At 44.6% G+C, this 21448-nt stretch overlaps 1 protein-coding gene across 2 annotated transcripts in view; it reads left to right on the forward strand.

Annotated features, from left to right (window-relative positions):
• The first annotated feature begins 1068 nt into the window (after nt 1–1068).
• The window catches only part of LOC128684324 (long-chain-fatty-acid--CoA ligase ACSBG2), a 183554-nt gene continuing 163174 nt past the window's right edge, over nt 1069–21448 (forward strand). The window contains exon 1 of one of the 2 annotated variants that reach the window (XM_070089242.1): nt 1069–1166. The gene's annotated coding sequence lies outside the window, so the exon portion shown is untranslated. Of the gene's footprint in view, nt 1167–13516; nt 13534–21448 lie in introns of those variants that run through there. The other variant, XM_070089248.1, reaches the window with a different exon arrangement.

Here is a 21448-nt window from a genome sequence, read left to right on the forward strand (position 1 = left end):
AACAGCCTTTGAAAATTGATTACCATCTGGAAAATCTTGTTGCTAGATGATTTCAACTTAAGACATTTATAATGGAGGAATGTGTCAAATAATGTTTCAGAAGAGATCACCCAGGAGGCAGCAGCAGCTCACATGAAAATTTACACATGTATGAGCTAATAAATCTCTGCAACAAATTCTCCTTCAACCAGCAATTAGCGGAGCCAACAAGACTGGAAAATACACTTGACCTTATTTCCAGTATAAGACCCCTGGCTGTCTTCAAGATGGAGCTGGACACACATCTTAAGTCAGTATGTGACCAGCCGGGCTGTAACAGCCTGGTTGATCAGGCCCTGATCCACCGCGAGGCCTGGTCATGCACCAGACACGGGGGTGCTGATCCCTGGAACACCTATTGTCTTCCTAGACGTGGATCATCTAGTTGATGTCTCTCAGTGATATAATCTCTGTTACTTGCAATTTAATATTCTTTCTTCATGTCTCGAATTTAGGCACTAGACGGTCCCCTAGCCCAATGATTCTGTCATTTTAGAACTGCCAAATGGTTCGACCCCCCCTCTGTTCGGCGAGGTGTTTACACTTTACTGCCAGGTAAGTCAGGTATGTAATGAGGTGCACCATCCCCCCAATGAAAAGCAGGGGTGTCACTAGCACGTTAAGAGACCATACAATAAGTGTCAGGGGCCCGAGACTGTTCAACTGCCTCCCAGCACACATAAGGGGGATTACCAACAGACCCCTGGCAGTCTTCAAGCTGGCACTGGACAAGCACCTAAAGTCAGTTCCTGATCAGCCGGGCTGTGGCTCGTACGTTGGTTTGCGTGCAGCCAGCAGCAACAGCCTGGTTGATCAGGCGCTGATCCACCAGGAGGCCTGGTCACAGACCGGGCCGCGGGGGCGTTGACCCCCGAAACTCTCTCCAGATAACAGATATCCAGATAACAGGTTTGACAAGTCATGTCTGGTATGCACTCTGGCGAGCAGGGAACAATTAGGGAACATCACGTATCTGTAAGAGAGGAAAGGCACGATACCACAATCTTATCAGAGAAGAGGTAGATACAAGCCACATGAAATATTCTCCCTAAACCTTATGACCTACTACAATTTTTATCAAGAGATAGAAAGGAGTTTAATTGGCGACTGCTGTGCGCACACACAAGGTCAGTGGTGGTGGCTGGTAAATTTACCTTCTAGTTATATATATTTATTATGAACCTCATATCGTGTTTTCACGGTCGCTCTTACGTGCTAGAACTTTAATTTGTGTCATCAATCCTATACAATACATCCCTCTAGCGCCTGGAACCAATCTTGGGCCGAAAACATTATATACTGAGTCAAAAAAGGAGAATTAGTGTGCACTACCTAGCAGAGTTTACTGCCAGAGGGGAATCATAGGCCTGGGTGCCGTGTGGAAAATAATAATAATAGAACTTTTCTTTGTCAGAGGAAAGAAAGTCTCCCTGATAACATTGTGTATACATAGTGTATCAGTCAACTATAGTGATAATATAGCATTTATTGTGGTGGAGACGGAAAAAAAAATAGAGAAGCTAGATACAGCGATTGATAAACAAGGGTTGAGGCTCGACCGTTCGTCACTGTAGGAGCTGCCAGAAATCACCGGTTTCTTCAACACGCAAGTTATACTTTTGTATCAATCAAATCACATATTACTCGGGTAGATAATTTCAAATAGACCCTTCATGTGTTAGCCCAAATCACCCGGTCTGTGACCAGGCCTCCTGGTGGATCAGAGCATGATCAACCAGGCTGTTACTGCTGGCTGCACGCAATCCAACGTACGAGCCACAGCCCGGCTGGTCAGGTACCGACTTTAGGTACTTGTCCAGTGCCAGCTTGAAGACTGCCAGGGGTCTATTGGTAATCCCCCTTATGTATGCTGGGAGGCAGTTGAACAGTCTTGGGCCCCTGACACTTATTGTATTGTCTCTTAACGTGCTAGTGACACCCCTGCTTTTCATTGGGGGGATGTTGCATCGTCTGCCAAGTCTTTTGCTTTCGTTGTGAGTGATTTTCGTGTGCAAGTTCGGTACTAGTCCCTCTAGGATTTTCCTCGTGTATATAATCATGTATCTCTCCCTCCTGCGTTCCAGGGAATACAGGTTTAGGAACCTCAAGCGCTCCCAGTAATTGAGGTGTTTTATCTCCGTTATGCGCGCCGTGAAGGTTCTCTGTACATTTTCTAGGTCAGCAATTTCACCTGCCTTGAAAGATGCTGTTAGTATGCAGCAAAAGTGACCTGAAGAGTGTCATCATGGGCTTGGCATCCCTAGTTTTGAAGGTTCTCATTATCCATCCTGTCATTTCTCTAGCAGCTGCAATTGATATTATGTTACGGTCCTTGAAGGTGAGATCCTCCGACATGATCACTTCCAGGTCTTTGACGATGGTTTTTAGCTCTATTTTGTGGCCGGAATTTGTTTTGTACTCTGATGAAGTTTTGATTTCCTCGTGTCTACCATATCGGAGTATTGAAATTTCTCATCGTTGAACTTCATATTGTTTTCTGCAGCCCACTGAAAGATTTGGTTGATGTCCGCCTGGAGCCTTGCAGTGTCTGCAATGGAAGACACTGTCATGCAGATTCGGGTGTCATCTGCAAAGGAAGACACGGTGCTGTGGCTGACATCCTTGTCTATGTCAGATATGAGGATGAGGAACAAGATGGGAGCGAGTACTGTGCCTTGTGGTGATGGTGGTACCAGTGGTGGTCAAAGTGGTTGGTGGTGGTGATAATGGTGGTGGTGATGGTGGTAGTAGTGTTGGTAGTTGTAATGGTGGTGGTGTTAGTGATGATACTTGTTTTAGTGCTGATGGTAGTTGTGGTTGTGGTACTGGAGATAGAAGTGGTCATAGTGGTAGTGCTAGGTGGTGGTAGTGGTAGTTATAATGGTGATGGTAGTAGTAGTGGTGATCATAGTTTACCTGGAGTTTACCTGGAGAGAGTTCCGGGGGTCAACGCCCCCGTTTGCCACATGAAGGATCACTTGGACAACGAAATATGGATCCCAGGTTACAAAGGTTACAACCTATACAGATGCGACAGAGTGAACAGCAAAAGGAGGGGGGGGGGTTAGCCTGTATATCGCAGAGTCACTTGTTTGCATAGAACTGCTTAATGCCTCAAATGATGAAGTGGAAGTTTTAGCAGTAAAGATCGAAAACCAAAACCTAGTCATTGTGGTAGTCTACATGCCTCTGGATGGAACGCCCCAGCAATTCCAGGATCAGCTGTTAAAAATTGACCACTGTCTGGAAAATCTGCCATCTCCTGCCCCCAACATCTTGCTCCTGGGGCATTTCAACTTAAGGCACCTAAAATGGAGGAATATAGCAAATAATGTTGTTGCAGTGATAACTCCAAGATGCAGCTCTTAGGAGAATTCACACACACACGAGCTTTTAAATCTCTGCACAAATTTCAACTTAAAACAGCAAATAATAGAGCCTACTAGACTGGAGAATACACTAGACCTTATCTTCACTAACAATGATGATCTGATAAGAAATGTCACCATATCAAAAACAATATACTCAGATCACAACATAATCGAGGTTCAGACATGTATACGCGGAGCTCCAGACCAACATAATGAGATTCAATTCAAATTCAAATTCAAAGTTTATTCTCTATAAGGATTACAATGCTGAGTTTACAGAATTTGGTTATTGTGTGGTTTACATGTAGTAAAATAATAATTACAGAGTGTACCTCTAGAACACCTAGCATGTCTAGGCATTTCAGGCAGACTTAAATTAAATCTTAAGTTTAAAATATTACAAAATTATGAGGTAAGTTGGTATTATGGCTAAGTGACTAAATACTAGTTTGTGAGCAGTGCCGGATTACCACATAGGCAAACTAGGCATTTGCCTAGGGCCCCGCGCATTTGGGGGCCCCGCGGTCCAAGGGGTTCAGGGGCTCATCCAAGACTGCGCACATGGTGCAAGTGCAAAGGGGCCCCTACCTTAAAAGTTCAAGTGTTTGGAGAGTAAAATTGATTTTTAAAAATTAACCAAAACAAAAATAAATAATGAAATAAAATAAAATAAAAATGAACATAACCATAGATGGCAACACTCAACACTCCTTTGTTTACATCAGAACAACTGTGTTTTCCCGCTAATGGGTGAGTATGGGAGAATCCTTCAATTTTCTGTAGTTTATATGATTTGATAGTCTTATGCATGATGCAATGATAACAATAATGGTCAGTGATTTATAAAGGGAATAATAGTGCCGTAGTGGTTATGCTGAATATAATAGGTACATGATGTCACTACTTTAATAGCCTAATCTAGTAATACTATGCTGTCTTGAGTTTATTCTCTTTAAAATGCATGATTTAACAAGATAGTTATAATGGCTGTTGGTCTTGATGTACTTTCCCTATTAAATTTAATCTAAATAGCCAGAATGTATTTAATTAGACCTTAAACAGGCTCACACCGACCCCCCCTCCACCCCCAAGCTGGAAGGGGTCGCTTTGCTTACCCGTAACTCAAAGGGGCCCCGCCAATCTGAATAGCCTAGGGCCCGGAAACTTCTTAATCCGGCCCTGTTTTCAAATTCAAATTCAAATTCAAATTCAAAGTTTATTCTCAAATTCAACTTCAATAACAAAAACATAAAGTGGGACCAAGTAAACCAAGTCCTAACCGATATAAGCTGGGAAGATATACTAAGCAATACAGACCCCAACTTATGCCTAGAACAGATTAACTCGGTGGCACTCGATGTATGCACAAGGCTTATTCCTCTAAGAAAAAGGAGGAGTAGATGTAAAACAGAAAGAGACAGGCGCTCCCTTTACAGGCGACGGAAAAGAATAACAGAGTGGCTAAAAGAGGTCAATATATCTGAAATGCGTAGGGAGACACTGGTCAGAGAAATAGCAAGCATCGAACTTAAGCTAAAAGAATCCTTTAGGAGTCAGGAATCGCGGGAAGAACTAAAAGCCATAAATGAAATCGAAAGAAACCCAAAGTATTTCTTCTCCTATGCCAAATCAAAATCGAGAACAACGTCCAGTATTGGGCCCCTACTTAAACAAGATGGGTCCTACACAGATGACAGCAAGGAAATGAGTGAGCTACTCAAGTCCCAATATGACTCAGTTTTTAGCAAGCCGCTAACCAGACTGAGAGTCGAAGATCAAAATGAATTTTTTATGAGAGAGCCACAAAATTTGATTAACACAAGCCTATCCGATGTTATCCTGACGCCAAATGACTTCGAACAGGCGATAAATGACATGCCCATGCACTCTGCCCCAGGGCCAGACTCATGGAACTCTGTGTTCATCAAGAACTGCAAGAAGCCCCTATCACGAGCCTTTTCCATCCTATGGAGAGGGAGCATAGACACGGGGGTCGTCCCACAGTTACTAAAAACAACAGACATAGCCCCACTCCACAAAGGGGGCAGTAAAGCAACAGCAAAGAACTACAGACCAATAGCACTAACATCCCATATCATAAAAATCTTTGAAAGGGTCCTAAGAAGCAAGATCACCACCCATCTAGAAACCCATCAGTTACACAACCCAGGGCAACATGGGTTTGGAACAGGTCGCTCCTGTCTGTCTCAACTATTGGATCACTACGACAAGGTCCTAAATGCACTAGAAGACAAAAAGAATGCAGATGTAATATATACAGACTTTGCAAAAGCCTTCGAAAAGTGTGACCATGGCGTAATAGCGCACAAAATGCGTGCTAAAGGAATAACAGGAAAAGTCGGTCGATGGATCTATAATTTCCTCACTAACAGAACACAGAGAGTAGTCGTCAACAGAGTAAAGTCCGAGGCAGCTACTGTGAAAAGCTCTGTTCCACAAGGCACAGTACTCGCTCCCATCTTGTTCCTCATCCTCATATCCGACATTGACAAGGATGTCAGCCACAGCACCGTGTCTTCCTTTGCAGATGACACCCGAATCTGCATGACAGTGTCTTCCATTGCAGACACTGCAAGGCTCCAGGCGGACATCAACCAAATCTTTCAGTGGGCTGCAGAAAACAATATGAAGTTCAACGATGAGAAATTTCAATTACTCAGATATGGTAAACATGAGGAAATTAAATCTTCATCAGAGTACAAAACAAATTCTGGCCACAAAATAGAGCGAAACACCAACGTCAAAGACCTGGGAGTGATCATGTCGGAGGATCTCACCTTCAAGGACCATAACATTGTATCAATCGCATCTGCTAGAAAAATGACAGGATGGATAATGAGAACCTTCAAAACTAGGGAGGCCAAGCCCATGATGACACTCTTCAGGTCACTTGTTCTATCTAGGCTGGAATATTGCTGTACACTAACAGCACCTTTCAAGGCAGGTGAAATTGCCGACCTAGAAAATGTACAGAGAACTTTCACGGCGCGCATAACGGAGATAAAACACCTCAATTATTGGGAGCACTTGAGGTTCCTAAACCTGTATTCCCTGGAACGCAGGAGGGAGAGATACATGATTATATACACCTGGAAAATCATAGAGGGACTAGTACCGAACTTGCACACGAAAATCACTCACTACGAAAGCAAAAGACTTGGCAGACGATGCACTATCCTCCCAATGAAAAGCAGGGGTGTCACTAGCACGTTAAGAGACCATACAATAAGTGTCAGGGGCCTGAGACTGTTCAACTGCCTCCCAGCACACATAAGGGGGATTACCAACAGACCCCTGGCAGTCTTCAAGCTGGCACTGGAAAAGCACCTAAAGTCGGTTCCGGATCAGCCGGGCTGTGGCTCGTACGTTGGTTTGCGTGCAGCCAGCAGCAACAGCCTGGTTGATCAGGCTCTGATCCACCAGGAGGCCTGGTCACAGACCGGGCCGCGGGGGCGTTGACCCCCGGAACTCTCTCCAGGTAAACTCCAGGTATAAGGAATACAATGCTGAGTTTACAGAAATTTGGTTATTGTTTGGTTTATATGTAGTAAAATTGTGATTACAGAGTGTACCACTAGAACGCTTAGCATGGCTAGGCATTTCGGGCATACTTAGTTTTACTCTTAATTGTAAAATATTACAAATTATGAGGTAAATTGGTATTATGGCTAAGTGACTAAATACTAGTTTGTGAGTTTAGCAATGTGAATGCTTTTGTTTTGGCACAGTACATAGTTTCATTATTTTAAGACTGAGATTAATATTTCTGTTTATGGTCAAATGAGTGAGTGAGTGTAAGTGTGAACCACCAGGTGGTATTCGTGTAGTTAGTTGACGGGGTGTATCAGGGACATAAGATGTTTTCTAATGGTAGTTTTGAAGGTGATGAATGTGTCTGCAGTTCTAGAGTTCTCAGGTAGGGTATTCCAGATTTTAGGGCCTTTGACATACATTGAATTTTTGTAAAGGTTTAGTCGGACACGGGGAATGTCGTAGAGATGTTTGTGTCTGGTGTTATGCCTGTGGGTTCTGTCACAACTATCAAGAAAGCGTTTTAGGTCAAGGATGATATTAGAGTTTAAGGCCCTGTAGATGTAGATTGCACAGTAGTAAGTGTGGATGTACTGAACTGGGAGTAAGTTTAGGTCTATGAAGAGTGGGGGGGGGTGTTGCCAGGGATGGGATTTAGTGATTATTCTTACTGCAGCTTCTTGTTGGGTTATTATTGGCTTTAGGTGTGTTGCTGCAGTTGATCCCCAAGCACAAATAGCATAGGTGAGGTATGGATAAATGAGTGGTATAGTGTGAGAAGGGCATTTTGCGGCATGTAGTATCGTATCTTGGAGAGGATCCCAACCGTTTTGGATACTTTTTTGGCTATATGCTGGATATGGGTGCTGAAATTCAGGTTGTTGTCAAGGTATAAGCCTAGGAATTTTCCCCCATTATTTCTGGTAATTAGAGTGTTGTCAATCTTAATGTTAATTTGTGCATGTCCTGCTCTGCTACCAAACATAATATAGTAGGTTTTGTCAGTGTTAACATCTATGTTCCTTGCCATCTCATCTAGTGGGTCTAGCGCCTAGTTAAAATTGTAATAGTAACAATTTGCAATCATTATACTTCTAGTTATACATTGTGTAATTTGTTTTAGACTATTTGATCAACTGGATTGTAGTGTTTAACTTCTGATACACCAATTTAATGACTGCAGACTCGCACTGACACATAATAAACATATTAAGCTAAAACACTGGTAACTCCAGAAGCTGGGCCTAGTGTGTGACCTTGAGAAGTTCAGTGTGTTTATTACGACCAGCGGTGTACCACTCTTACCTATATTTACATCAACACAAGTGTATTCTAAGTGATAAAGTGTACACTTGGTGTACTTGGTAACACTTGTCATACATAGTAACGCGTGTGTGAGATTGTTTAGGTACTGGTTCATCTATCTACAGCTGCACACTTACGCTTGCATACATACATAACATATATAGTAACGTATGAGTTACCCAGGATGGACCAAGGAAGTCGACCAGAGTGATTTATCTCATTGTCATTGTAACATTACCTAGTTACCGTTTTTTTTTTTTTTTACAATCTATGGTTGGGGTAAGAGGTTGTCTTCAGCATTCATTGTGATGTCCGCTATATTATTATTTCAGTTAGGTACATTAGGTGGCAGTAGCCTGAACTGACTCAAGTGGAAGTTATCATTGAATTTGAACCTCTTGTTTAATGTGATATATGTCAGAATTCTAATTTTATGCTCAATATTACCTACTTTCTCTCTCTCTCTCTCTCTCGCTCTCTCTCTCTCTGTCTTTCATCTTTGTAATTTGCGATAACCTGGAAGTGAAGTGCCAGCTCCAGGAGTTTACCTGGAGACAGTTCCGGGGGTCAACGCCCCCGCGGCCCGGTCTGTGACCAGGCCCGGCTGGTCAGGAACCGACTTTAGGTGCTTGTCCAGTGCCAGCTTGAAGACTGCCAGGGGTCTGTTGGTAATCCCCCTTATGTGTGCTGGGAGGCAGTTGAACAGTCTCGGGCCCCTGACACTTATTGTATGGTCTCTTATCGTGCTAGTGACACCCCTGCTTTTCATTGGGGGGATGTTGCATCGTCTGCCAAGTCTTTTGCTTTCGTAGTGACACATTCCATTAAGAAAAAGAAAGAGAAGATTAAACTAGAGAGAGACGTTCCCTACACAGGCGAAGGTGAAGAGTCACAGAGCTGCTGAGTGGGGTCAATATAACTGAAATACGAATGGAAGCACTAGTCAATGAAATTGCAAATATGGAACTTTAGCTGAAGGAATCTTATAGGAGACAAGAATCACAGGAAAAGCTAAAAGCCATAAAGGAAATTGAATAAAATAAAAAATGCTTCTTCTCTTATGCCAAAGCTAAGGTAAAAACAACATCCAGTATCGGGCCCTGCTTAGGCGGGATGGGACATACACAAATGATAGCCAAGAAATGAGTGAGATACTAAAGTCCCAATATGACTCAGTGTTCAGCGATCCACTGCCTACTCTAAGGGTCGACAATCCAAATGAATTCTTTGTGAACGAAACCCAAAATTTGGTCATCCCAAAACCCTCGGATATAATTATAACTCCACAAGATTTTGAAGAGGCAATTGATGACATGCCTATGCACTCTGTCCCAGGCCCAGACTCGTGGAACTCCGTGTTCATCAAGAACTGCAAGAAGTCCCTGTCGTGTGCCTTCAGCATTTTATGGAGAGGGAGCATGGACACAGGGGTCATCCCACACACAGTAAAAACAACAGACATAGCCCCACTCCATAAAGGTGGCAGTAAAGCAATTGCCAAGAACTACAGACCGATAGCACTAACATCCCATATCATAAAAATCTTTGAGAGGGTTCTAAGAAGCAATATAGCCAACCATCTAGATACCCATCAGTTACACTACCCAGGACAACACAGGTTTAGAGCAGGTCGCTCCTGCCTTTCAAGACGGTGAAATTGGTGACCTAGAAAATGTACAGAGAACCTTCACGGCACACATAACTGCGATAAAACACCTCAATTACTGGGAACGCTTGAAGTTCCTCAACCTATACTTCCTAGAACGCAGGAGGGAAAGATACAAGATAATATAAACTTGGAAAATCCTAGAGGGACTAGTACCGAACTTGCACACGAAAATCACTCCCTACGAAAGCAAAAGACGCGGCAGACGATGCAACGTTTCCCCAATGTAAAGCAGGGGTGCCACTAGCACGACAAGAGACAGCACAATAAGTGTCAGGGGCCCAAGACTGCTCAACTCAACTGCCTCCCAGCATACATGAAGAGGCTTAACAATAGACCCCTAGCTGTCCTCAAGCAGGCGCTGGACAGGCACCTAAAGTTAGTACCTGACCAGCTGGGCTGTGGTTCGTACGTGCGGCTAGCAGTAACAGCCTGGTTGATCAGGCCTTGATCCACCATGAGGCCTGGTCACAGACCGGGTCGCGGGGGCGTTGACCTCCGGAACCCTCTCCAGGTATACTCCAGGTATACTCCAGGTATACTCCAGGTATACACTGTTTTTAGCTATGGCACTGCTGTGAGGATTTACTAAAGGAAGTTCTACATGAGGTAAATACTGGGTTTACTCTTCAGTATGTTGCCTTCAATGGCAATCTGCTGTTTTTTTCTTATTTCCAAGATCTGTACATTCTTTTAATAGTTCCACAAATTTGTACAGCCTTTCGTGTTTCCGCTTTATTGTAATCTGTGGTATCGGTATACATACGTAGGACTAGCTGTAGGTATAACATTTTAAAATCGCCTTCAAAGAACCCAACAATGTATCTACTTCATCTGCTAGGAAAATGGTAGGATGGATAATGAGAACCTTCAAAACTAGGGACGCCAAGCCCATGACGATTCTTTTCAAATCGCTTGTGCTGGAATACTGCTGCAAACTAACTGCCCCCTTCAAGGGTGGCGACATTGCAGACCTGGAGAGTGTACTAAGAACTTTCACGGCACACATAAGCACGATAAGGCACCTAAATTACTGGGAACGGTTGAAGGTCCTTGATCTGTATTCCCTGGAACGCAGGCGAGAGAGATACATGACAATATACACTTGGAAGGTCCTGGAGGGACTGGTACCAAACTTGCACACGAAAATCACTCCATATGAAAGCAAAAGATTCGGAAGGAGATGCAACATTACCCCGATGAAAAGCAGGGACGCCACAAGTACACTGAGAAACAACACAGTGAGTGTCCTCCAGTGTCGTCAGGCCGATTTCCCTCCTCCTGCCTCCCAGCATACATAAGGGGGATTACCAATAGACCCCTGGCTGTCTTTAAGAAGGCACTGGACAGGCACCTAAAGTCAGTAACTGACCAACCGGTCTGTGGTTCGTACATCAGCTTGCGTGCGGCCAGTACTAACAGCCTGGTTGATCAGACCCTGATCCACCGTGAGGCCTGGTCTCAGACCGAGCCGCGGGGCCGTTGACCCCCGAAACCGTCTCTAGGTAAAACTCCAGGTGGTACTCATAGAAGTAGTGGTGGTTATGATAATGGTGGTAGGGGTGGTAGTAGTAGTGGTGATAATGATAATGGTGTAAGTTATGGTCGTAGCATTAATGGTTGTAATGGTGTTAGTACTGGTAAGGTTGCAATAGTGGTGGTGATAGTGGTGGTAGTGGTGGTTGTGGTGGTAATAGTTGTGGCGCTGTTAGTAGTGATAGTAAGTAAGTAAGTTTATTCAGGTATACACAAATACAGTTACATAGATTATCATACACAGCAGTATATGTGTAGAGAACCTGGGATAACCCAAAAAAGTCAGAGTGACTGTCCATTGGGGTCCTTTTACCTTATTATTATAATATAAGGGTTAAAATATTTTCTTATTATGTTATAACGAAGATAACATCTTATTATCATACTAAAAAGACCATCTACTAATGGGGGTAGTGGTGGTCATGCTAGGTGTGATAGTGGCCGTCTCTGTAATTAGTATTTTATTATATGTAAATCACACAATATCCTATATGTAAGCCCCGCATTGTAATCTTTATTGAGAATAAATTTGATTTGATCTGATGTGCTGGTACTGGAGTTTACCTGGAGAGAGTTCCGGGGGTCAACGCCCCCGCGGCCCGGTCTGTGACCAGGCCTCCTGGTGGATCAGAGCCTGATCAACCAGGCTGTTGCTGCTGGCTGCACGCAAACCAACGTACGAGCCACAGCCCGGCTGGTCAGGAACCGACTTTAGGTGTTTGTCCAGTGCCAGCTTGAAGACTGGTGGTAGTGGTAGTATTGGTAGTGGTATTGGTGGTAGAGGTGATAGTGGTAGTTGTGGTTATGGTGGTAGAGGTGATAGTGGTAGTTGTGGTTATGGTGGTAGAGGTGATAGTGGTAGTTGTGGTTATGGTGGTAGAGGTGATAGTGGTAGTTGTGGTTATGGTGGTAGAGGTGATAGTGGTAGTTGTGGTTATGGTGGTAGAGGTGATGGTAGCTGTGGTTATGGTGGTAGAGGTGATAGTGGTAGTTGTGGTTATGGTGGTAGAGGTGATAGTGGTAGTTGTGGTTATGATGGTAGAGGTGATAGTGGTAGTTGTGGTTATGGTGGTAGAGGTGATAGTGGTCGTAGTTGTAGTGGTGGTAGTAATGGTGGTAGAGCTGAGTGATAGTAGTGGTTATGGTGGTAGAGGTGATAGTGGTAGTAGTTGTAGTGGTGGTAGTAATGGTGGTAGATGTGATAGTGGTAGTAATGGTGGTAGAGGTGATAGTGGTAGTAGAGGTTATGGTGGTAGAGGTGATAGTGGTAGTAGTTGTAGTGGTGGTAGTAATGGTGGTAGAGGTGAGTGGTAGTAGTTGTAGTGGTCGTAGTGATGGTGGTAGAGGTGATAGTAGTGGTTATGGTGGTAGAGATGATAGTGGTAGTAGTGGTTATGGTGGTAGAGGTGATAGTGGTAGTAGTTGTAGTGGTGGTAGTAATGGTGGTAGAGGTGATAGTGGTAGTAGTTGTAGTGGTCGTAGTGATGGTGGTAGAGGTGATAGTGGTCGTAGCTGTAGTGGTGGTAGTAATGGTGGTAGAGGTGATGGTGGTAGTAGTTTTAGTGGCGGTAGTAATGGTGGTAGAGATGATAGTGGTAGTAGTGGTTATGGTGGTAGAGGTGATAGTGGTAGTAGTTGTAGTGGTGGTAGTAATGGTGGTAGAGGTGAGTGGTAGTAGTTGTAGTGGTCGTAGTGATGGTTGTAGAGGTGATAGTGGTCGTAGCTGTAGTGGTGGTAGTAATGGTGGTAGAGGTGATGATGGTAGTAGTTGTAGTGGCGGTAGTAATGGTGGTAGAGATGATAGTGGTAGTAGTGGTTATGGTGGTAGATGTGATAGTGGTAGTAGTTGTAGTGGTGGTAGTAATGGTGGTAGAGGTGAGTGGTAGTAGTTGTAGTGGTCGTAGTGATGGTTGTAGAGGTGATGGTGGTCGTAGCTGTAGTGGTGGTAGTAATGGTGGTAGATGTGATGGTGGTAGTAGTTGTAGTGGCGGTAGTAATGGTGGTAGAGATGATAGTGGTAGTAGTGGTTATGGTGGTAGAGGAAAGTTACCACCACCAGCGGCAGTAAGTTCCTTGCTCATCTATTTTACTTCCCCCAGAGGTACCTAACAACGCTGCCAAGACCTAGTACACACCCACATAACACTAACACACGTGAAGACCCAGAATGATATAAATCAGCTGCAGAAATCACTCAAAATACGCTATATAACCAACTAAGAAGACTTGTGTAACCACTACCAACCCCACTGCCAGGCGAAGTGAAAGATCTCAACATCTACGTATTACCCATTTTTGATTATAATAATAATAATACGTATTACCCATCGCCTACAGTTCATCTGAAACCACTGTCAACGGCCAGGGGTCAGGACAACAAAAGAAGAACCAGTAACCAATCAACCAGGTTAGAGAAACATTACTACAGTACAACTACTGCCAGTCAGGACACAACCCTCACCACCACCACTCGCCAAACAACAACAACAACAACTACAAACATGGCTGCCGCTACAAACATCCAAGATAATTCCTCTCTTTTCATATTCAAATTCAAAGTTTATTCTCCATAAGGATTACAATGTTGAATTTACAGAATTTGGTTGTTGTGTGGTTTACATGTAGTTAAATAATGATTACAGAGTGTACCACTAGAACGCCTAGTATAGTGGCCCGGTGGCCTGGTGGCTAAAGCTCCCGCTTCACACACGGAGGGCCCGGGTTCGATTCCCGGCGGGTGGAAACATTTCGACACGTTTCCTTACACCTGTTGTCCTGTTCACCTAGCAGCAAATAGGTACCTGGGTGTTAGTCGACTGGTGTGGGTCGCATCCTGGGGGACAAGATTAAGGACCCCAATGGAAATAAGTTATACAGTCCTCGATGACGCACTGACTTTCTTGGGTTATCCTGGGTGGCTAGCCCTCCGGGGTTAAAAATCCGAACGAAATCTTATCTTAGCATGGCTAGGCATTTCGGGCAGACTTAGTTTAATTCTTTATTTTAAAATATTACAAATTATGAGGTAAGTTGGTATTATGGCTAAGTGACTAAATACTAGTTTGTGAGTTTAGCAATGTGAATGCTTTTGTTTTGGCACAGTACATAGTTTCAGTATTGGAGTATCATAGGATTCATTATTTTAAGATTGAGATTAATATTTTTGTTTATGGTCAAATGGGTGAGTGAGTGTAAGTGTGAACCACCAGGTGGTATTTGTGTAGTTAGTTGACGTGGTGTATCAGAGAGATAAGATGTTTTCTAATGGTAGTTTTGAAGGTGATGAATGTGTCTGCAGTTCTAGAGTTCTCAGGTAGGGTGTTCCAGATTTTAGGGCCTTTGACATACATTGAATTTTTGTAAAGGTTTAGTCGGACACGGGGAATGGATTTGAGGATACGAACATTAAAGACCTAGAAATAGCTAGAATATAAGGATGCAAAGTCAAAAAATCAGCACATTAACTCGGGAAATGGAGGAACTTAAAACGTCCAATGACATGTTAACCCTTAAGGAAATATAAACCACCAACAAACACTACCTGGACTAGATTACAATTCTGGAACATAAACTAAACTCACTGGAATAACTAAGCAACATCCACACCCAGTTTGAGGAATCCATCAACCGCCTAAAAGATCAAGTTACTTAACTAAATACCAACATCAAGAATGAAAGAGAAAGAGTGGACTTAATGTTCAAGATATGTCAAAGTATTTTTTCCCACATTGGTATAATACAGACCATTGTGGAAAAATACCCTGACTTTGCTCCCTGTAAATAAAACATTACCACGTGTGTGTACTCACGTAATTGTGGTTGCAGGGTGTGTGTACTCACGTAATTGTGGTTGCAGGGTGTGTGTACTCACGTAATTGTGGTTGCAGGGTGTGTGTGTACTCACCTAATTGTGGTTGTAGGGTGTGTGTACTCACCTAATTGTGGTTGTAGGGTGTGTGTACTCACGTAATTGTGGTTGCAGGGTGTGTGTGTACTCACCTAATTGTGGTTGTAGTGTGTGTGTGTACTCACCTAATTGTGGTTGTAGGGTGTGTGTACTCACGTAATTGTGGTTGCAGGGTGTGTGTGTACTCACCTAATTGTGGTTGCAGGGTGTGTGTGTACTCACCTAATTGTGGTTGTAGGGTGTGTGTACTCACCTAATTGTGGTTGTAGGGTGTGTGTACTCACCTAATTGTGGTTGCAGGGTATGTGTACTCACCTAATTGTACTCACCTAACTGTGGTTGCAGGGGTCGAGACTCAGCTCCTGGCCCCACCTCTTCACTGATCGCTACTAGGTCCTCTCCCTCTCTGCTTCCTGAGCTTTGTCATACCTCTTCTTAAAACTATGTATGGTTCCTGCCTCCACCACTTCACTTGCTAGGCTATTCCACTTCCTGACGACTCTATCACTGAAGAAATACTTCCTAACGTCCCTGTGACTCGTCTGAGTCTTCAGCTTCCAGTTGTGACCCCTTGTTTCTGTGTCCCCTCTCTGGAACATCCTATCTCTGTCCACCTTGTCTATTCCCCGCAGTATCTTGTAAGTCGTTATCATGTCTCCCCTGACCCTTCTGTCCTTCAGTGTCGTCAGTCTGATTTTCCTCAACCTTTCCTCGTACGACATTCCCCTGAGCTCTGGGACTAGCCTTGTTGCAAACCTTTGTACTTTCTCTAACTTCTTGATGTGCTTGACCAGGTGTGGGTTCTAGACTGGTGCTGCATACTCCAGTATGGGCCTAACATACACAGTGTACAGTGTCTTGAACGATTCCTTATTAAGGTATCGGAACGCTATTCTCAGGTTTGCCAGGCGCCCGTATGCTGCAGCAGTTATTTGGTTGATGTGTGCCTCCGGTGACGTGCTCGGTGTTATGGTCACCCCAGGGTCTTTCTCCCTGAGTGAGGTCTGTAGTCTTTGTCCACCTAACCTATACTCTGTCTGCGGTCTTCTTTGCCCCTCCGCAATCTTCATGACTTTTCATTTGGCAGGGTTGAATTCGAGAAGCCAGTTTCTGAACCACATGTCCAGCCTGCCCAGGTCTCTTTGCAGTCCTGCCTCATCCTCATCCGATTTATTTCTTCTCATCAACTTCACATCATCTGCGAATAGGGACACTTCAGAGTCCATTCCTTCCATCATGACGTTCGCATATATCAAAAATAGCACTGGTCCTAGAACTGACCCCTGTGGGACCCCGCTCGTCACAGGCGCCCACTGTGATACCTCTTCACGTACCATACTCATTGTTGCCTCCCTGTCAGGTATTCCCTGATCCATTGCAGTGCCCTCCCTGTTATATGTGCCTGATCCTCCAGCTTATGCACTAATCTCTTGTGGGGAACTGTGTCAAAGGCCTTACTGCAGTCTAGGAAAACACAATCAACCCACTCCTTTCTCGTGTCTTCTGTTACCTTGTCATAAAACTCCAGAAGGTTTGTGATGTAGGATTTGCCTTCCACGAACCCATGCTGGTTTTTATTTATAATCTTGTTCTGTTCCAGGTGTTCCACCACTCTCCTCCTGATAATCTTCTCCATGACTTTGCACACAATACATGTCAGAGACACAGGTCTGTAGTTTAGTGCCTCATTTCTGTTTCATTTCTTAAATATGGGGACTACATTTGCTGTCTTCCATTTCTCAGGTAGTTGCCCAGTTTCAAGGGATGTGTTGAAGATTGTGGTTAGGGGCACACAGCATCTCTGCTCCTTCTCTAAGGACCCATGGGGAGATGTCTGGTCCCATCGTCTTTGAGGTATCAAGGTCACTTAGCAGCTTCTGCTCCTCCTCCTCGGTTGTTTGTATGTCATCCAACACTTGTTGGTATATTCCCTCTTGATGTTCCCTTCTGTGCTGTCTTCCCACAGCCCTTCCTGTCTCTACTGTAAAAACTTCCTTAAATCTCCTGTTTAGCTCCTCACATACCTCCTGATCATTTCTTGTGAGTTCTCCACCTTCTGTCCTCAGTCTGATCACCTGGTCTTTGACTGTTGTCTTCCTCCTGATGTGGCTATACAACAGTTTCGGGTCAGTCTTGATTTTCGATGCTATGTTATTTTCATTCTGTCGCTGGGCCTCCCTCCTTACCTGTGCATACTCGTTACTGGCTCTGCGACTGATCTCCCTATTTTCATGTGTTCTCTGCCTTCTGTACTTTTTCCATTCTCTATTGCACTTTGTTTTTGCCTCCTTACACCGTCAGGTAAACCAGGGGCTCGTTCTGGTCTTCCCATTGTTTCTGTTGCCCTTGGGAATAAACCTTTCCACTGCCTCCTTGCATTTTGTTGTTACATATTCCATCATTTCATTTACTGGCTTTCCTGCCAGTTCTCTGTCCCACGGAACCTCCTGCAGTAAGTTCCCCAACCCTATGTAGTCCCCTCTTTTATAGTCAGGCTTTTTCCATTCAACTCCTGTTACTCTCTCCACTTGCAACTCTACTATGTATTCAAAGCACAGAACCACATGGTCATTATCTCCTAGGGGACTCTCATATGTGATGTCCTCAATGTCTGAACTGCCCAGGGTGAACACAAGGTCCAATCTTGTTGGTTCATCCTCCCCTCTCACTCTGGTAGTGTCCTTAACATGTTGGTGCATGAGGTTTTTCCAGCACCACATCCAACATCTTGGCTCTCCATGTTTTGGGACCCCCATGTGGCTCCAGGTTTTCCCAGTCAATCTCCCTGTGGTTGAAATCCCCCATAACCAGCAACTTTGCTCTGCTGGAGTGAGCTCTTCTTGCCACCTCAGCAAGTGTGTCCACCATTGCTCTGTTGCTCTCTTCATATTCCTCTCTTGGCCTTCTGCAGTTCTGTGGTGGATTATACATCACTGCAATGACCACCTTGTGCTCTCCAGACTGAAGTGTACCTACTATGTAGCCCCTTTCTCCTGTCTCGTCTATGTCTCCCATTTTCTAGAATTTCCATTGGTTTGTTAAGAGCAGAGCAACCCCTCCTCCCCCTCTGCCTCTTCTATCTTTCCTCATGATCTGGTATCCTGGTGGGAAGATTGCATCTGTTATTGTCTCCGTGAGTTTTGTTTCTGTAACTGCAATGATGTCTGGGGACTTCTCATTGATTCTTTCTTGCCATTCCTCATGTTTATTCGTTAATCCATCCGCATTTGTGTACCAAACCTTCAGCTTCTGTTCTAATACTGTAACTGTGGTGCGGGGGGTGGGAACAGAGGGATCGGTGTGTGGTGGTTGGTTTGGATTGTTCAGTTGCCTTGGGGGTGTCGTGGCTGGAGTCCTACTACAGGTGTTTCTGGGGTGTGTGCTTGTCCTTCCACTTGTTCCTGGGTTATTCTGCTCTCCTTTTTCATTTCCTCCCATTTCTCTTTTCGTTTTTGCACTCTCTCTTTCAGTATCATCCTTTCCTCCTGTGTTCTGTCTCGATCGAGGTACACACTAATGAACTCCTGTTTGCCTCTCAGCCGTGCTTTCTCCTGCAGGATCATGGTTCTGGTTGATTCTGCCTTGAAAATTACTTTGAGAGGCCGATTCCTTTTCTTTGTGAACCACCCGATTCTCCGAAAATTTGCCACCTGGGTCATGTCCCCCTCGCCTATCACCTTCATGATATCTTCAATCGCTTTTTTCTCCTCCTGCTTTCTTTCATCATAAGTTTCCCCTTTAGCTTCGTCTAGCCCATAGACAAAAACTGATCTCTCCCTTTCCACCCCCCACTGTGACTCCCATTGCGTCCTCTGAGGTGTTTTAGTTCCTTTCCGTGGAGTGTTCCTTCCTTCAGTCCCTTCCCTAGCCATGGCCCCTATACTCAGTGGTTTGTCCTTCCTGCTCACCTGTTCGTGGCCCCCACAGGTGTCTTGTAAGGTCCCTGCACATGCCGTAGTTCCTTCAATTTCTTCCAACCTCTCATTCTGTCCTAGTGTGCTCCCTGTCTTTGTTTTGTGTGTGTGTACTCACCTAATTGTACTCACCTAATTGTGGTTGCAGGGGTCGAGACTCAGCTCCTGGCCCCGCGTCTTCACTGATCGCTACTGGATCCTCTCTCTCTCTGCTTCCTGAGCTTTGTCATACCTCTTCTTAAAACTATGTATGGTTCCTGCCTCCACTACTTCACTTGCTAGGCTATTCCACTTGCTGACAACTCTATGACTGAAGAAATACTTCCTAACGTCCCTGTGACTCGTCTGAGTCTTCAGCTTCCAGTTGTGACCCCTTGTCCCCGTGTCCCCTCTCTGGAACATCCTATCTCTGTCCACCTTGTCTATTCCCCGCAGTATCTTGTATGTCGTTATCATGTCTCCCCTGACCCTTCTGTCCTCCAGTGTCGTCAGTCCGATTTCCCTTAACCTTTCCTCGTACGACATTCCCTTGAGCTCTGGGACTAGCCTTGTTGCAAACCTTTGTACTTTCTCTAACTTCTTGACGTGCTTGACCAGGTGTGGGTTCCAGACTGGTGCTGCATACTCCAGTATGGGCCTAACATACACAGTGTACAGTGTCTTGAACGATTCCTTATTAAGGTATCAGAACGCTATTCTCAGGTTTGCCAGGCGCCCGTATGCTGCAGCGGTTATTTGGTTGATGTGTGCCTCCGGTGATGTGCTCGGTGTTATGGTCACCCCAAGGTCTTTCTCCCTGAGTGAGGTCTGTAGTCTTTGTCCACCTAGCCTATACTCTGTCTGCGGTCTTCTTTGCCCCTCCCCAATCTTCATGACTTTGCATTTGGCTGGATTGAATTCGAGAAGCCAGTTACTGGACCACATGTCCAGCCTCTCCAGGTCTCTTTGCAGTCCTGCCTCATCCTCGTCCGATTTAATTCTTCTCATCAACTTCACGTCATCTGCGAACAGGGACACTTCAGAGTCTATTCCTTCCATCATGTCGTTCACATATATCAAAAATAGCACTGGTCCTAGAACTGACCCCTGTGGGACCCCGCTCGTAACAGGCGCCCACTGTGATACCTCTTCACGTACCATGACTCGTTGCTGCCTCCCTGTCAGGTATTCCCTTATCCATTGCAGTGCCCTTCCTTTTACGTGTGCCTGATCCTCCAGCTTCTGCACTAATCTCTTGTGGGGAACTGTGTCAAAGGTCTTCCTGCAGTCTAGGAAAACGCAATCTACCCAACCCTCTCTCTCGTGTCTTACTTCTGTTACCTTGTCATAAAACTCCAGGAGGTTTGTGATGTAGGATTTGCCTTCCATGAACCCATGCTGGTTTTCATTTATAATCTTGTTCCTTTCCAGGTGTTCGACCACTCTCCTCCTGATAATCTTCTCCATGACTTTGCACACAATACATGTCAGAGACACAGGTCTGTAGTTTAGTGCCTCGTTTCTGTTTCCTTTCTTAAATATGGGGACTACATTAGCTGTCTTCCATTTCTCAGGTAGTTGCCCAGTTTCAAGGGATGTGTTGAAGATTGTGGTTAGAGGCACACACAGCAACTCTGCTCCTTCTCTAAGGACCCATGGGGAGATGTTGTCCGGTCCCATCGCCTTTGAGGTGTCAAGGTCACTTAAGAGCTTCTTCACCTCCTCCTCAGTTGTTCGTATGTCATCCAACACTTGTTGGTATATTCCCTCTTGATGTTCCCTTCTGTGCTGTCTTCCCACAGCCCTTCCTGTCTCTACTGTAAAAACTTCCTTAAATCTCCTGTTCAGCTCCTCACATACCTCCTGATCATTTCTTGTGAGTTCTCCACCTTCTGTCCTTAATCTGATCACCTGGTCTTTGACTGTTGTCTTCCTCCTGATGTGGCTATACAACAGTTTCGGGTCAGTCTTGATTCTCGATGCTATGTCATTTTCATACTGTCGCTGGGCCTCCCTCCTTACCTGTGCGTACTCATTCCTGGCTCTGCGACTGATCTCCCTATTTTCGTGTGTTCTCTGCCTTCTGTACTTTTTCCATTCTCTATTGCACTTTGTTTTTGCCTCCTTACACCGTCGGGTAAACCAGGGGCTCGTTCTGGTCTTCCCATTGTTTCTGTTG

Source organism: Cherax quadricarinatus, chromosome 2, assembly GCF_038502225.1.
Source record: "Cherax quadricarinatus isolate ZL_2023a chromosome 2, ASM3850222v1, whole genome shotgun sequence".
Classification (NCBI taxonomy): domain Eukaryota; kingdom Metazoa; phylum Arthropoda; class Malacostraca; order Decapoda; family Parastacidae; genus Cherax; species Cherax quadricarinatus.